Source organism: Panthera pardus, unplaced genomic scaffold (assembly GCF_024362965.1).
Source record: "Panthera pardus isolate Hobbes unplaced genomic scaffold, ASM2436296v1 HiC_scaffold_12, whole genome shotgun sequence".
Lineage (NCBI taxonomy): Eukaryota > Metazoa > Chordata > Mammalia > Carnivora > Felidae > Panthera > Panthera pardus.
In genome coordinates this window covers 21,706,179-21,724,588 of record NW_026526677.1, presented here as the reverse complement: position 1 = coordinate 21,724,588, position 18,410 = coordinate 21,706,179, and the positions used below count along the sequence as shown (strand labels likewise).

The 18,410-nt window shown below is 37.3% G+C and overlaps 1 protein-coding gene across 6 annotated transcripts in view; it reads right to left on the bottom strand.

Moving 5' to 3' along the window:
- LRRC4C (leucine rich repeat containing 4C) overlaps positions 1 to 18,410 on the bottom strand; it is a 1,200,301-nt gene that overhangs the window by 689,521 nt on the left and 492,370 nt on the right. For all 6 annotated transcript variants that reach the window (XM_019470147.2, XM_053899824.1, XM_019470145.2 and 3 more), the window contains one exon: positions 13,876 to 13,961. The gene's annotated coding sequence lies outside the window, so the exon portion shown is untranslated. The remainder of the gene's footprint in view (positions 1 to 13,875; positions 13,962 to 18,410) is intronic.

Below are 18,410 nucleotides of genomic sequence, written 5' to 3'. Positions count from 1 at the left end.
CTTCAGTTTCTTTCTCTAGGACATTAAGACCAAAACAGGTCTTAACTCATAGGGTTACTGAAAGGATTAATAACTCACAAGTTTATGTAAAGCACCTGGCCCTTTCTTACCCTGCAAATTCAGTTTAAATGTCAGCCGCTCTGAAAGTTCTTCCCTGATTACCTTATTTAAATTGTTCTCCTTGCTAGTCTTTTTACCTATCATCCTGCTTATCTTCTTTATAACATAATCGGTGATTATTGACTTTGTTCTTTTGTTCATTAGTTTATTGTCTGTCTCTCACACAAATCTGTAAGTTCTGGGAGATCCGGGTCTGTCTGTACACTCAAAACCAAGCATAATCTTGGGATAATGCTTCACATGAAATAAACGTTAATGATGAATGGTGTGGTATAATCAATTAATAAATGTTTATCATAATAATTATTAGTTTTATATAAGAATCTACATGTTAAATGTTAGTGTTATCCTTTATAATTATAGCCATTTATTCATTTTAAACAACTTAGGACTTAATATTTACATTTTCACGAAACGTGAAAAGCTAGAAAAAAATATCATCTGACTAAGAATTGGAAAATTGATTAGGAAACCAGGGTTACGTTACTAAAAATTGCATATAATCCATCTCTTTAGTGCTTGAAATCTATCCATAATATCCCTGCTAAGGGCTCATCTGCCACTGCTTAATTGACCTCTAATGACAGGAAGGTTACAATCTCATGATGTAGTTCCATCCATTTTTAGACTGCTCAGATTATTAGAAAGTCTTTCCTTATGCTGAACAGAAATCAGTGTCCTGGCAGCAAGCATTCACTGGAACCACTTCAACACCCAAGAAATCATGGTACATTTCTAATTATCATTCCTATACTACTCCCTTATCAAAATAAAGACACGTTTCAAATACTCCTTAATTTTTCTCTTCTCCAGGTTAATTAACTCCACCTCACTCAGTTTAATCAAACATCCATATTTATAGTCATATTTGTAGGACATATTCAGCAGATATGATCATACATTCAGAATCATAATATAGTAAAGATAGTGGGGCACCTGGGTGGCTCAGTCGGTTAGGCGTCTGACTTCAGCTCGGGTCGTGATCTCACGGTTCGTGAGTTCAAGCCCCGCATCGGGCTCTATGCTGACAGCTCGGAGCCTGAAGCCTGCTTCGGATTCTGTGACTCCTTCTCTCTCTGCCCCTCCACCCGCTCGCACTCTGTCTCTGTCTCTCCCAAAAATAAATAAAACGTTAAAAAAAAAAAACTTAAAAAAAAAAACTTAAAAAAAAAAAGATGGTAAATGAAACCATTTTGTTTTTATAATTATTTCCAAGCACTTTAACATTCCTAATAAGATAGCATCTTGGTTGTATATTCCTTTAGGCATTGGTTTATGGGGCCTCAGCTAGAAAATAGTCTTGGGCTAAGCATAATGCATTTTCTATACTTTTGTAGTAAAGAATGCATGTGATTATTTTCCCCATGCTGATAGAATAAACCATATTTTGTTTTTTCCAACTCTGAGTGGCTAGTCTCATGTTTTCTTCTAACAGGAAACTCTGACGCATCAATTCACTCCTTTATCTCAGAGAAGCCCACACATGAATATCACACTTAGACCTTTGTGGTGGACAGACTAATGTGTCCCCTCCCCTAAATGTCTATGTCCTAATTTCCAGAATCGTGTTTATGTCACATTATATGGCAAAAGGTGTTCTGAAGATATGATTAAGTTAAGGATTTTGAGACGAGATTATCCTGGATTATCTATGGAGGCCCAAACTAATAAAATGAGGCCTTGGAAGCAGAAGAGAAAGACAGAATGGGTTGGAGAGATATGGGAGATGAGAAGACTAACTCTTCCACTGCTAGCTTTAAAGATGGGGGAAGTCATGAGCTAAGGAATGTGAATGGCCTCCAGATGCTGAGAATGAACTTCATCTGACAGACAGCAAGGAAACAGGGATCTCAGCCCTACAACTTTAAGGAACTGAATTTTAATTAGCAAGGAAACAGACCCTCCTCTAGAGCCTCCAGGACAGATGAAATGCATTTCCTAACACCCTAGTTTTTGGCTGAGTGAGACCCGTGTCAGACTTCAATCATACAGAATTATAAGATACCCACTTGGTTATTTTAAGCCACTAAATTTGTGCTAATTTGCTACCTCAGCAATGCAATGACTAATGCAGACTGGATCCCTGTAAATTAGTACCAATGCTCTGAAGGGGATAGAGTTCAATAAGTTATAGATTCTTTATAAGCCAGAATTGCATTCTTAGACTCCACTGTTTTGTGCTACTCCATGCAAACCTATGTACTCTCACTCTTCCATGCTTCCTAAGGACAAATGGCACAACATCTCCTTAGGGACAACAAGTTCAAACTTTAGGAATACTCTCGGTCATCAGATACTTTGCAGACTGGTTTTGTATATTATATTGCAAAGTAATTGCATTCTTAGTTCAGAAGAAAAAAAGGTAGATATACGTGTTTCAAAACTTAAGAACAATAATAACCTCTTTTGTTTTTTTCTCCATGTCTTTTGATTCCTTTCTTCTTTTTTTCTTTTTTTTCTCCCCACACCCAACACCACATCATACAAGTTGTCAGATTTGGAGAGATAATGAATATCATTTTAATGAAAACCTATTAAGCCGTGTATTTGTTTCCCAGAAAATGTATTTGTCTCCCAGAAAATGACTGACTTTTCTCATCTACCTTAACAGTGAATAAGCTATTTCTGTAACCACAGCTACTAGTTTTGTAGAGTTGTGTGATCAGTGTTTAGAACTCATTTGAATATGTTTGCAAGAGAGGAAGAATAAAGTAGCCAACGGATAATAAAGGTCCTGAATGTGGTCTTTATTGCTAGTGCCTTAGGACAATTCCTGGCAGTTCATTAATTACTAAGAAAATTCAATTTCATAAATTCAATTTCTCAAGTTCATTAATTTTCAGGAGAAAAATGATGTTGCCTCTTTGGAGATTAGAGTCTGGTATTCTCAAAAATAAAGGATTCTTGAGTACAAGAATACAGCAACCATTGATATTATTTACTCAATATTTCTAGTTTTCCTTCCAGACATATGCCAGGATTGCAGTTTTCTGTCTCTTTGAGTTAAGTGCGGCCACATACATGGCTTTATTCAATAACACATCAGGAGAAAGGGCACATGTCACTTTTGGGTGGAGGATTTGAGAGTCGGTGTGCAATTTCCACGTTCCTGTTTATATCTTCAGCAACCATGAAAGTAGAAAAATGAAACTTCCCTCAGCCTTCAGCCACGAACAAGAATGACATAGAACAGTGCAGACTACCATGGATATACGGTGTAAGTGAAAAAAATAATCCTTTGTTATCCTAGCCAGTTGTCTTTACCAAACCATTCTATTCAGATTTATAAATAACTTGAAACCTAAAAGTAGGATGCTGCCACATCCAGACCTAAAATGTGTGAACTTTGTTTAAGAGAGGTAAATAATGAGTAAAGTGTTATAGCAAGAAAATGGTAACCTGTCTTATGTAATGGCAAAGCGTTTGGTGAAGATGTCATCTTCTAATTTGGGAACCGTTCCACAGAAATAATAAACTTACATCTCTAGGGCAAAATTAGAATGTAGAATGTTAATTTTTTGTGTTGTCTGTGTTTGGCAAAGCACTAGGAAAGAAAGAGATGAGCTCAGAAAATAATTAACCAGCATGTAATTAGTAATTAAATAGAATAAAGACAGTCCATGAATTCAGGGACTTGCAGAATGAACTATAAAACAATACTTTCAGAGGCAAAGTCCAGTAAAACTCAAACTGTAGTAATCAAAAGTGTGACCATCATACCCATTGTTAAAAGCCCTGAAGCAATTAAGGCGTCTCAGAGTAAGGATTCAGCTGTTATGTAATTCACTTCAATTAGACACATTTGCCAGAGAATAAGAGGCAGAGGGAGTGGTTCTCCCAATGAAACCTAAGAGAATCTCCCTAGGTGCCTATAAGTCAACCTAGAAAGACAAAGAATTGGAACCAGAAACTAAAGAAATACAGCAAAAACTAGGAAATATGACCTAAAAAAAATACCACTAGAGTAGCTAACAGCACATGGAATCTACCAGAGTCAGATAAGGAGTCAACTAAGTTTTGGGGAAAAACGTTCTAAATGTTTAAAATTTTAACAAGATCCTTGGGCAGAAGGTAAGTTAAAAAAGCTGCTCATCTTTCCTAAGAGAATGTATTCTCCACCCCCCCCAAAAAAGAAAAAAAGAGTCTCCCAAAAGGATAAACTAAAACAATAAGGACTGGGAATCCATAAACAGAGGACCCAACCCCTCCAAACCCTCCAATAGAGCAGAATTACACCTTACCAGAAAACATACCTAATCCTCAGGAAGTGTTTATTCTCATCCATATTTGATTATTATCTATCAGCTTTAAGAGGAACACACAATTTTCCTTTTGGTTCACAGATATCCAGGCTAAGAAGTTCCATGCCAGACCCAATTAAGAAACTAGAGGGTCTCTTTCAGGGTCTGAGACTCTGAGCTGGACATGGCAACTGTATGCCTCCTCTGAGAGTGTCTTATAGGGGGAATAGATGTCCTGTGCATGGAAATAAGTCTGTATCAGGGTTCTTCAGAGAAATAAAATCAACAGGGTATGTAGTATGTATGTGTGTATGTATGTATTTGTGGTCCTATTGGACTATAAACATTTTATCCTTCTCTGTGTTAACCTTGGTATTTTATCTGTCTGAAGATTTCACTGCCTGACAGATGTTGGACTAATGCCTGTGGATATTATCTTTTACCTATTCAGAAATGATTTCTTTTAAATGAAGAATTTGTTCTTCTTGTGCATGGGTGTGTGTGAGTGTGTGTGTGTAGAGACAGAGAGGCGGGGGGTGGGGGGGAGAGAGAAGGGGAGAGAAGGTTGGAGATTCAAGAGTTGCAGTTCCAGTACAAACACAGAATGCAGTCAGAATTCCTTCCTGCTAAGGGGAAGTCAAGTATTTGTTCTGTTCAGACTTTGACTGGTTAGATGAGTGCCAACCACATTACGGAGGGTAAAAGGCTTTATTCAATATACAAGGATTTAAATGTCAATCTCAACTGAAAATAACCTTCACAAAAACATCCAGAATAATATTTGATCATATATCTAGGTATTGTGGTCCAGTCCAGTTGGCACATAAAATTCACCATCACAGAGACATCTGGGTATTTGGTGACAAGAAGGAGGTGCTGTCCACAACTTTTCAGCTTTTTTTCTCCTGTGCACCATCTTTTCACCTCTTTCTCTGATGTGCTTTTCCTGATCTCCTCTTTCACTTATATGTATCCTTATAATTTCCTTGGGCCCACCCAATTGCACTCTCCCACCCTCAAGGCTCCATGAAGTTTCATGACACTCCAGAAGTTAAATTACTTCCTTTGACCAGATGTGAGCAGATGCCATTTCTGGATGGAACTTTAACAAACCAAGACAAAATTCTCCAAACTCTTTGTTCCTTAGCCTTGGTAACCTTAAATGGTCCAGGGAGTATCAACTACCTCACTGTGGATTCTGGAGAGAAAATGAGGAGCAGAGTCCTGTGTTAACCCGTATTTGTGCCCAGTATGCACAAAAGGAATCCTCCCTGTTTTAAGCCACTTATATCATTGGGTGATTTGTTTCATAGCATAATTTAGCCTATCTTGCAAAAAAAAAAATGTATAACAGGAGGAAAGTTAGGAAGAGATATTATATGAAATATTTAGAGCACAGAGTTTCCATCTGGACAAAGTGATATTGAATCCTTCCCAGCTGTGTGACCATGTTAGAAATTATTCAGTCTCTCTGATAATTGGTTTTTATTATCTATACACTGGAGACACTTATGTATCTACTGAATTTCTACGATATGCCAGGCATTATTCTGTTCATTGGAAGAATGAAGATGAATAAAATGGATGCTGAAAATTTACAAGTCTACTGACAACAAAATATAACACCACTAAATTCTTAGTCCACTACCTAAAACACTGTAGATAGTCAATACATGTTTCTGATTTCCTTTGGGCACTTACTTTAATGGAGAAGGATCCTAACCTTTACCTTTAACAGTACTCATACCACCTGCTAACAGGTGGTTAAAAAAAGAAAGTCATAGTCTAACTTTTTTTCCCTCTAATCAACATAAATGCCAAAAACAGACTAGAGTTTTGCTAAACTGAATGTTTGCTTCGGCATTCAGTACAACTGCCAAATTCATCACAAGTCTCCAGGGGGAGAGATTACTTTCCAGCAGGCAGTGATGCTTACTGGGGAAAACACCTCCTTTGCTTCTTCCCTATGACCTCTATATTATATATTATGTCCTTTCCTCTTAGTTTGTCCTCTGTAAAGGTGACCCAGATGAGAACAGAAATGGGCAACTAATAAAGGGACAAACAAAAATAGATAAGAAATGTATGAAAAATATTAATGCTTATTAATGATAAAGAGAAAGAAAAATAATAGAACAGCAATGTCATCTGCTATAGAATAAATGCTGGTGCTTCCCTCCCCAAAATTCATATGTTGAAACCTAATCTCCATTGTAATAGTATTTGGAACTGGTTTTGTGTGTGTGTGGGGGGGGTGCCTAATTAGGTCATGAGGGGTGAAGCCCTCATGAGTGGGATTAGTGTCCTTAAAAGAGTAAGCGCCCAATGAGCTTCCTGGCACCGGAAGCCATGTAAGGACACAGAGAGAAGACAAATATCTAAGGACCAGGAAGGGGGTCTCCACCAGACACTGAATGTGCTGGATCCTTGATCTTGGACTTCCCAGCCTCCAGAACTGAAAAATACATGTTTGTTGATAAAGCCATCCAATCTCTGGCCTTTAGGCTAAATGGACTAAGACAGCATTCCTCAGATTATTTAATATTTAAAAAATACTGAATCATTCTCCTAAATTCCTGATAAAAACTTTCAAGATTTTAACAAGAATGTAAAATACTCACATTATGTGTGTTTGTTACTCCAATATTTTATTTGGAGGAACTGATTCTACTAACATAGTAAACGATAGCACCCAAAGTTATGATCATGTTTATTCCAGCCCTGTTTGTAACAATATAAAGCTGGATACAAATGCCTGAGTGAACATGGATCAGTGATAACGGAGGTTTTGTTTAGCAAGGGAGTATCCTGAGTATTAAGGAACTTAAAAGTCTTCTATATATACTCATTTTTTTAAAAATCACTGTGCATTGCTAGTGTAGGAAATAAAATCAGTAAATAAAATGAGCAAGTTTGGATAAAATTAAAACTTAATTTATATCCACAATACAGCAGGCATTGCCAACTAAAGAATATCATCGAAATCAGGCCCTTATCAGAGGTTTGAAAATGTGTATTTCTTGATAGCTGATCAAATTTGCATCACCAATAAAAAACACAGACTTTTTTTAGGTTGCCAGCAAAGGGATCTTGAGTACACAGAGAAATGCTAGGTTCTTTCAAGAGTATCAAGAATACAAAGTATATATGTCAATTCTGTACATGGTGAATTAGAAATGAATGGATCCCAGCCCTTTTCTCCTTGGAAATTCTCATTTGGTGGGTGATTTTCCTAACATCTTATTAATGTCTCTTAGTACAGTAAAAAATAGATCAATAGCGGGGCATCTGGGTGGTTCAGTAGGTTAAGTGTCTGACTTTGGCTCAGGTCATGATCTCACGGTTCCTGAGTTCGAGTCCCACATTGGGCTCTGAGCTGACAGCTCAGAGCCTGGTGCCTGCTTTAGATTCTGTGTCTCCCCCTCTCTCTGCCCCTCCCCCACTCCCTCTCTCTCTCTGTCTCTCTCTCTCTTTCTCTCTCTCTCTCAAAAATAAACATTAAAAAATTTTTAAAAGTGGATCAAAAGAAAAGGGCATATTAATTAAAATGTAACTTCTATTATAACTAACTGATGCTTTTGCCTGCAAGTGGGCAGTACTCAGAGGCATCCTTTGGAAACATTATAGTGCTCTCTGGTGTTCCACACACAACTTGATTTCTCCCGAGTTTCTGGGAGGAGAGGTATGTGTGTTAGACCGGTAGGTACTCAGTTTTAGTTGTTGTTAAGAAAAAGATGTTCTCTCCAAGAGAGGGAAATCTTTTCATTTCTTTTTAATACTTCTCCCTAAGTAATCAAGGTAAACACTTTTTTTTACTTTATAAGTAGACCTAAAACATACACGACTTCAAACATTTAAAAGTTTGAGAGAAAAATGCAGTAAGAAAATTTTGTAAACCCTGTAACTCAAGCAGCGAAATTAACCATTTTCCCTTTTTACTTCACTATCTAAATTTTATGGGGTTTCTGTAGCAATTTTTATGGTTTAAAATAAGAACGACTTACTTTCTAAAATAGATGGCACGTAAGTGATGAGGTATACTCTATCAGCATTCACTGCCATGTCTGACCACACACACACACATACACACACTCACACACACACTCACACTCACTCACCAATGTCTTGTAATCTCAGAAATTAAAATATTAATATATCACAAACCTCTTGCTATCTAATGTAGCAAAAAAAAATAAAAACATGTTGAAAAGTAAACTATTTTACACTATTATAAGATGTATTGCAGTTTTACAACTGGAAATTTTTGAAAACAAGATGTATATCTTAAAACGTGGGAACTTGCTAATTCACAATACGGAAGTAGGTGCATATCAGAGGATTCCATTAACATGGAAGCAGTCTTTCCTTTTATAAATGCACTAAGTATCTGTCTCATTAAATAAAAGCTCTTATTGAACACTTAATCTGTGACAAGTTTCTTCAAGATATCTAAAATTATTATAAAATTATATAGTAATTCAGATAATGCAAGTATTGTTAGTACACTAAGATTAAAACTATATAAAAAATTTATGTAAGTGTACAAGTTATAATATTCCTAGTTTAGAGTTATGAACTTTTTTTCTCTCAATTTCTCAAACTCTCCATAACAGATCTATAATCTCTTTTATAATTTCAAAGCAGAACTAAATTTCAAACACTCAAATGCTGTGGAAATATTTTGGTGGGTGATTATATACAGTACTAAGTTTCGTATGAAGAACTGCCTCTCTCCTATAAGACGAATATTAAAAAATGTTCAGAGGGTAATTTGTGTATTTGAATAAAAGGGCCTATTTCTCATCTGAGTTCTTCTCAGCTGCAAAAGATCCAATTCTGTTGCTTTGAGACATCTCCTCTTTAAAAACACAAAAAGTAAGGGGCGCCTGGGCAGCTCAGTAGGTTAAGCATCCAAGGTGGGCTCAGGTCATGATCTCCCAGTCCACGAGTTCCAACCCCGCAACGGGCTCTGTGCTGACACCTCACAGCCTGCAGCCTGCTTCAGATTCTGTGCCTCCCTCTCTCTCTGCCCCTCCCCTGATCAGGCTCTCTCTCTGTCTCTCAAAAAATAAACATTAAGAATTTTTTAAATACAAAAAAATAAAAAGCAAATTATTAAAAAAAAAAAGAAAATCTCTGACTTGTTGATTGCCAACAACTCGAAGATAGCTAAGACTTTTGTTTTTCTTTTTAAATAGGGGCACCCACACCAAACTGATGGCTTTATCAAGGTCTAAAAGAGCTCAACTACTGGCTGTATCAGTCAATTACCTTCCAACACCTTCTAAAAGGAAAAATTAAATGGGTGAAAGTTTGACTTGTAACCCTGATAAATTCGGTCGAAATTCAATGCTTATCCATCTGTGGGGGGCAGGGGGAAAGTACACAGAAAATGGTACCATCGTCTAATAATCAGTTCACAATGTGTTTCAGGAGTCAATCCAAATGTATAGAATGAAATGACGAACATTGCTAATACAGTATTTTCCCAAGACTTCTTTTTGTACATGTAGTTCATGCCTATTAGCTAAATATTTATGCTTACTTTGTTGCTCCCTACTATTATAATTTTGCATAGTCAATATGACAGTAATTAATCTCAAAAGACAGCCATTATACCAGAGCCCTGGTAGGAAATATCTGGCACGTTCAGATTAAGATGATTTGTGGAGAATATATTTTAAAGTTTTTTGTTTTAATGTTAATTTATTTTTGAGAGAGAGAGAGAGAGAGAGAGAGAGAGAGTAGGGGAAGGGCAGAGAGAGGAGACACAGAATCCGAAGCAGGCTCCAGGCTCTGAGCTGTCAGCACAGAGCCCGATGCAGGGCTTGAACCATGAACTACGAGATCATGACATGAGCCGAAGTAGGGCGTTCAACTGACTGAGCCACCCAGGTGCCCCTGTGGAGAATATATTTTAAAAGGGGCTATTTACAAAGAGGTAATCAGGGTGTAGAGGAACTGGGGTGCAGGGCTCTGAGGCAGTAAGACAAATTGACCTATTAATACCACTAGGTCAGAAGGGAGTAGGTTGGGAGAGACGTTCATGTAGACAGTGTCCACATGTTTCACCCATAGAAGATCTATGGTTGAAAGATCCAGCTACCTTAGATAAACATGCAGAAAGGGAGTGAATACCCTGATCTCACTTTTCCTTTTTTTTTTTTCTTTTTAGAGAGAGAGAGAGAAAGAGACAGACCATGGAAGTGAGCATGAGGAGGGAAGAGGCAGAGGAAGAGGGAGAAAAAGAAACTTAAGCAGGCTCCACATTTGATTTCACCATCATGAGATTATGACCTAAGCCCAAATCAAGAGTTGGACGCTTAACTGACTGAGCCACCAGGTACTCCTTACTTTTCCTTTTTATTATCTCTTGTTGGTGCTCTCCTTTGGCCAAAGGAGCTACAATCCATTGATCTAGCTTTTATAGGTCAGCCTCCAGAGCAGAGGGCAGCATTAAATGAGCAAAGAATACTCAAGTGAACAACTAAATGGACGCCGGGGAATAAATGGAGGTCATTCTTGGTTAGTTTCTGTGATGTATCCTATACATACAGGGTTGCAGGGATTAGCCCAGCACATATGCCAAAGAGTTACAGAAGAGGCATAGATAGACCTTACAGCCATTCATGTCCCTGAATTAGGAACTGAGACACCTCCCAAATTAAGTGATTATCAATAAGTCTTTATGGACTTCCCTTAATTGTGAAAGATTCTAGATTTTTAAACTGTTATTGCCTTGGGAATTATGTAGATTTTGCAGACACTCCTATGAAAAACAGTGATCATATGAGTGAGCACCACACAAGCAATAGAAATCAAATTTTAATTGCACATACGCCACATTCAAGACTTTTTGCTGGGGGAAAGACAAATTAAATCCACCATACTTTTCTTAAATAACTTTTTCTCTTCATATAAAGTTACAACTAATGAGAAAACAGAAAAGTTAATTAAACAATAAATTATTTAGCCCACAAGCTACCAAACAATCACGTTGGTTTTGCCTGATGCCTTTCCACAGACTGTAAGGTCTCCTAAGGCCTGAGCAAGGTGTATGGCGGAGAAAGGCTTAATCCATCCATTTCACTGCATACAGCTTACAGGTAAAACTGGGAATAGTATTCCAAAAGGGAATCTTGGAAGATTAGACCTGGGACAAATATACTCAACTCAGGCTGCTGAGCCACTTAAGTTAGAGGAAGAAGAGAAGTAAACAGGGAAAAACATGAGAACCTATTTTGGAAAGGCAAACATGAAAACACAGAGAAGGTGAGCGTGGAGTAATTCCTAGGCCTTCGCTCAGATGCCTCACAGTTTCTTAAGGATTTTCTATGTTCTCCTGTGGGCATTTACGGGGTGAATTCAAAAGACCCAGAAAAAGATTTTATTTTCTTAGAAATAATGTGATCAATGGCTATTCTTTTATCAAGTGGTCACAACCATACTTTTTATGTGTATATGTGTGTGCAGATGTGTGCATACCATACATATGGATAATTTCAATTATTTAAATACAGGGATCATCAATACAAAGCACATATATGATTCATTCTGCATGTTTTTTAAACATTTTTATTTTAATGATTTGAAATGGTTTTTAAAAGGCTATCCGATTTCACGCTTTTATTATTTCAGGGTCAAAGTATTTTATTAAATGTAATACTAAATGTGAACAGAACAATGTTAAAGGATTGTTTAGGGGTTAAAGTGTTAATTCAACTCATTAATAATTAATGACTGGCAAGCCTTTTGTTAGGAGACCCAGGGGCCAAACAAATAACCAAATTATTTGTCCTGACCTCCTGAGGCTCTGATGAAGTGATGAGGCATAGACAGTTAACAGTCATTAAGATAGATTTTGATATGGTATATAAGAGAAGTATTTGCATGTGACCAGGGATTGAATAACAAAGAAGGGGACTATTATGGTGAGAGTAATTTAAGCAGTGCTTAGGAGCACAATTTTTCTTCTAAGTTTTTTGTTTTGTTTTTTGAGAGAGAGAGAGAGAGAGAGAGAGAGAGAGAGAAGACTGAAACCGAAGCAGGCTCCACACAGCGCAGAGCCCAATGCGGGGTTGCAACTCATGAACCATGAGATCATGACCTGAGCCAAGATCAAGAGTTGGAGGCTTAACTGACTGAGCCATCCAGGGCCACCCCCTACCCTGAAAGCAAAATTTTAACACTCAGGTCCAGTGTAGGAAGTGAAACGGTAGCTAAAATTAATTCACTTAATTCTTGAGTTCTGACCATTTTAGATACTGTGCGAGATACTAGAAATATGCTGCACAACACAGTAAAAGCAGCCCCTTCTCTTGTGGAATTTACCACAGATGGGCAAAGAACAGCCATTGTTTACAGAAGTTTGAATGGATAAAAGGAGCTAGATTAGAGGGAAAAACTGAGAACAGTGAGATGAAAGAGGTTTGTTTGATTTGGTTTTAGATGGTTGAATCTTTTCATGATAAGGGAAACATAAGCATGGTTGGTTTTTGTCTGTGTGGAAGGAACCAGGAAAATGGAGAGATGCAAATCTGGGAGGAATAGCTGATTTAATAAAGTTGATAACACATGTAAAGCATTAGGATTAAAATCTAATGTAGGAGGTTACATTGGGAAACAAATACGGTAAGGATAGAAACAGATATTTTCAGGTACAGTGAAGAAAAATTTAGTGATGTTCACATTGGATAGCCTTATCTTTACGAGAAAGCAAGAGGCTTTTTTATCTGAAACTGAGCAAGTCTAGGAAAGATATGAGTTTCAGAAGAACAGATATTTTGAACAATTATGGAAGTGTGGGAACACGTGAAGTGGTCAAATCCTACTCAGGACCAGGCAGGGTCAGGCAGCATGGAAATGTTCAGTATCTATGATGTTTCAGCAAACAGGCACGATCCTTGCCTGCATGGGGCATTAGATCTAATACATAAAATACATAAAATATTCAAATAAAATACATAAAATACATAAAATGAATACATAAAATATTCAAATAACTACACAAATAAATATCACCCTGGCAACTGTCAAAGTATGTGTAACATGGGATAAGATTGGGAGAGAACAGAAAGATAAGAGAGAACCCCCAGTACAATTGGCTGACTTCAGGTTCAGGGAGAGGAACCAAACAAAAAACAAACTAATCATGGTGTCGGGGGACCACACTGACAGAAAGATAAAAGAAGGGCAAATAGGGGGTTGAGTAGGAGTCTGAGAGCAGAGTAGGTGGAAATACATTACAGCTGCGGTCAAAAAGCAGGCTTTCAAAGATTTACTGGCAGCAGAGCAGATATGAGAGACAAAGTGATTCCAGACAAAAATTCAATGCATGTGCTTTGAGGAGAAATCAAGTCCTGTCACAGGTGCACACACAAACCCCACCGTCCCCAGGGAGAGCTCACCCATCCCAAGGATCCAGCAGTTATCCACATTCAGTCACAATCGACTCCAAGCCACTTTAGATAATTTTTCTTTCTCACTTTTTAAAAGCTGTTAATGTTGTACTCACATTCATTCAGTGTGTCAGATGTTCCAGTTTATTTGGTCCCACTCTTTCTGCGTGATCTTGCAGCCTTGCAATACGGAGAACCATTTCTAGGAAAGAGATAAAATTAAAACACAACATTACACTTAAGTTAGAAAATAGCCCAAGCAACATTATTTGAATTAAAATCTACCTAATAGAATAACTTACAGGGAAGAATTTATATTTCTATGTATTTTCCAAGAAGGTATTAATGTTACAACATATTGGACTTGAGGTTTGTAAGAATAAATAAAAGGACCCTCATTTACAGTCTTTTTATTTTTAATGTTTGTTTATTTTTGAGAGAGAGAGAGAGAGCGCGCGCGCAAGTGGGGGAGGGGCAGAGAGAGAAGGGGACACAGAATCCAAAGCAGGTTCCAGACTCTGGGCTGTCAGCACAGATCCCAATGTGGGGCTCAAACCCATAAACCGTGAGATCATGACCTGAGCCGAAGTCAGATGCTTATCCAACTGAGCCACCCAGGCACCACAAAAGGACCCTCATTTAACATGGAGATGGGAAGTCCTGCTGGGGAGCTCTCTAGTGTGTGCCACTCCCTGTGGCCTGCATAATCAGCAAAAAAATAGGAGGATGAAAGTTATTTTGATAAGGGAGGAAATTTTTCACATGGGAATTTTATCTCCTGCTTTTAAGAAAAAGAAGAAAGTTCTCTTCCCCCCTCAGCAACAACATACTAAACCACTACTTGCAGCCAATGAGAACCCACTACAAGTTCAAACTTCTTCCTCTCTAATGAACTTTTGTTCCAAACAATCCTCCCCAATTTCCTCCTAAAGCCTAATTAAAGCTGATAGTCCCATTGTCTCTTCAGACTTGTCTGTAGTTCACCATAATTTGCTTGTCCTGAATTGCAATTTCTCTGGTAGTCCTGAATAATCTCATCTTGTTAGTAAAATAACTATTTTATTTTTTAGGTTGACAGACTTTTGGTAGACTATAAAAGGCTTTTTTGAAAAATGATAGTAATGGGGGGCACCTGGATGTCTCAGTCGGATAAGCAACCAACTCTCAATTTCAGCTCAGGTTGGCTCAGGTCATGATCTCACAGTATTCAAGATAGAGCTCTGCATAGGATTTCACACTGTCAGGGCAAAGCCTGCATGGGATTCTCTCTCTCCCTCTCTCTCTGCCCCACCCTTTTAGTGATGTTCACATTGGATAGCCTTATCCAATGGATATTATCCAATTGGATAGCCTTATCCAAAGTCATTCTCTTTCTCTCTCCCTCTCTCTCTTTCTCTCTCAAAATAAACAAATACACTTAAAAACATAAAATAAAAAATTATAGTAATCATAATATTTAGTTTTGGATAAATATCTCCCTTTATCAAACTTTTCTTTCTACTGAACTGTTGAGTAAGATTTTCCATAAAGACAAAAAAGTATATCTACCTATTCATTCCCTTCATTCTTTGGACCCTCTATTTTAGTCAAATGAATTTATTACTCATTCCTGAACATGCTCTGACTTTTCATGCCCTTGTGGCATTGCTTACGCAATCTTATCTGCCTGGAATGTCATTATTATTTGTCCATTCCTATTTCCTATTTCCTACCCAAAGAAATAACAGTCATTCTTTAATACCCAGCTCAAATATGACCTTTTCCCCCTGAAACTGCCTATCAAATTTAATCTCTGTCTTATCTATATTTCCACAGAGTGTTTCTTGTCATCTATTATGAGACTTACAACCAGTGTTTGTAATTCTCTCTTCCTGCCTTTAAAGCTCAGAGGCAGGAAGAATGTTTTATCTGTGGAAATTGTTTGGTTGTTTGGTTGGTTTCCCCTTAATCACCATCTGCCCTGTGCACATAATGGACACTCAAATATAATGGATAATTGCTTCTTACTTTATTGTAGTGTAAAACAGACATTTTAGTAATGCTACAGTCAGGACTTTAGACCATCTCCATCTGATATTTCTTTTCAATTAAAATACTGTTTTCACTTGGTTTCCAGAATATCATTCTCTCCAGTCTTCCTTCCCTAATCGGTTACATTTTCTTAGTCTATGTTGAGGGTTTCTCCTTATTTTTCCAGCCTTGTAATAATATAGTACACCATGGCTCACATCTTGAACATCCCTTATTTTCTATTAGACTACCTCCCTTCAAGTTCTATTCCAAGCTTATGATTTTAAATATCATCTTTACACCCAGGATTGCCAAATGTCTATTTTAGTCTATACTTCTGCATGAGAGCCATACTTAAATCAACTGTTTACTTGATAGACCCACTTAGAGTGCTCATAGGTGATTTAAAATTAGCATATCTAAAACTAAACTTCAATTTTCTCCTCCTAATTTTTTTTTTCCCTCAGGTAAGGGCACCTCCATCCTACCTTTATTTCCCCCGACAAGCCTACACATTTGGATTCACCTTGCCGCCACTCTTTCCCTCATACCTCATATCAAGTATGTTAACAGATCTCATCGGTGCTAAGTTCAAAAGATATCCCAAATGTGTCTGAAATAGGACTACTTTTCCCCATCCACACTTCTAAAACACTGGTCTAAGCCACTATATGTTGTTTTAAGTTTTTTGCAATGGAGTCTTCTTATTTTATTCTATCCCTTCCTTTTGTCTACTCTCAAAATAGCAGCCAGGATGATTCTATTAAAAGATAAATCAGATTAAGCCTCTTCTCTTCTCAAAGTCTTCCAGTAGCTTCCATCTTATACTAATAAAAGCCAAAAACAATAAAAGGTTAGCAAAATCCTACATGCTCTGGTCCTATGTTAGCTCTCAGATGTCTCGTTCACTGCACTCACAACACAATGGTCTCCTGGCTTTCCTTAAAAATTCCAGGTACGTTTCATCCTCTGGGCTTTGCTTCTGCTGTTCCCTCTCCAAGAAATATCCTTTCTGCTGGTCCAGCTGTACCTCTTACAAACCTCCACTGGGAGTCCTTCAGTTTCTTTTTTTTTTCAGTGAAGCTTCTCTGTTTGTCCTATTTAAAGGAAGGACCCCCTGCATCTGGTACTGCCTATCCCTGTTCTTACCTTAATTTTTCTTTACTTATTCCATCTAGTCAACTGTGTCTTTCACATATAGATTTTTAAAAATCATTCTTCTTTTTCCATTAAAAGCATGTAAACTCCCCGAAGGCAAGAATTTTCATTGATTTTATGTACTGCTATACTTCTAGTGCCTTGAATTAGGGCTGGTACATGGTCAGGGCTTAACTGTGTTTGTTAAAGGGTTCATTCTTTTGACATAAGAAAACCTAAGGTCCAGTTTCTATTTCACTGTGTTTTGGTTGTGTAACTTCATTCAGTCCCAGATCTTCAGCAATACAACTAACGTAAGCACATCAACTCAGTCACTTGCCCAAGGGAGCTGAGTAAATAAAATGAAACAATCAGTAAAAAATGTAATCTGAGCATCAAAAGGCACTAAATAGGACATTACAACCTGAATATGCAAAATAGTGGAGTCTTACTTCAATCCTGATATCAATTGTATATTACATTCCAATTGACACAAACATGTTTTTCCGTGATTTTTCAGAGATCTGATATAGTTCATAAAGTTAATTTACGGTGAACTCAGTACCAACGTTGGGTTTTTGGATCTTAAAATAGGCCATTTTCTACCATAATAACCATTATTAACATCTAAAAATAAGCAATTTATATTTGCCTGATTTATAGAGCTGGGAAAATATGTCATAGTCTAATAATAAAATTAATAATGATATCAATAATATCTGACAGTGTGGAGCACTTGTTATATATAGATCAGATACTGCTCTAAGTGATTATCTGGATTAATTCATCTAATTCTCAAATAATCCATGAGTTTGCTACTATAATTATCCCCATTAAAAATGGGAAAACAGGCAGAGAGAGATTAAGTAATTTATACAACAATACAGCTGGTAAGTTATGAAACAGGTGCCAACCTAGTCAGTTCTGTGACACAGAGGACTGATTTTTTTTAATTGTAGTTGACACATGATGTTACATTAGTTTCAGGTGTTCAACACAGTGATTTGACAATTCTATACGTTATCCTATGCTCACCACAAGTGTAGCTGCCATCTGTCACCCTACAACATTGACTATATTCCCTATGCTGTACCTTTCATCCCTATGATTTATTCCATAACTAGAAGCCTGTACCTCCCACTCTCCTTCACCCATTTTGCCCACCCACCCACTCTCCTCCCTCCCCTCTGGCAACCACCAGTTTGCCCTCTGTGTCTATGGGTCTGTTTCTGCTTTTTTTGCTTGTTTAGAAAAAAAAATATATTAATTAAAAAGTACTCTCCCAGTTTTATTGAGATATAATTAACATATAACATTATGTAAGTTTATATATATTGCCACAATATGCCTAATTATCTCAAAAAAGTTTAGTTAACATCCACCACCTCATGTTGTTACAATTTTTTCCCTGTGATGAATAATTTTAAAATTTACTCTTTTAGCAACTTTCTAACACACACTTCAATATTGTTAACTATTAGGGCAACTGAGGGGCTCAGTCGGT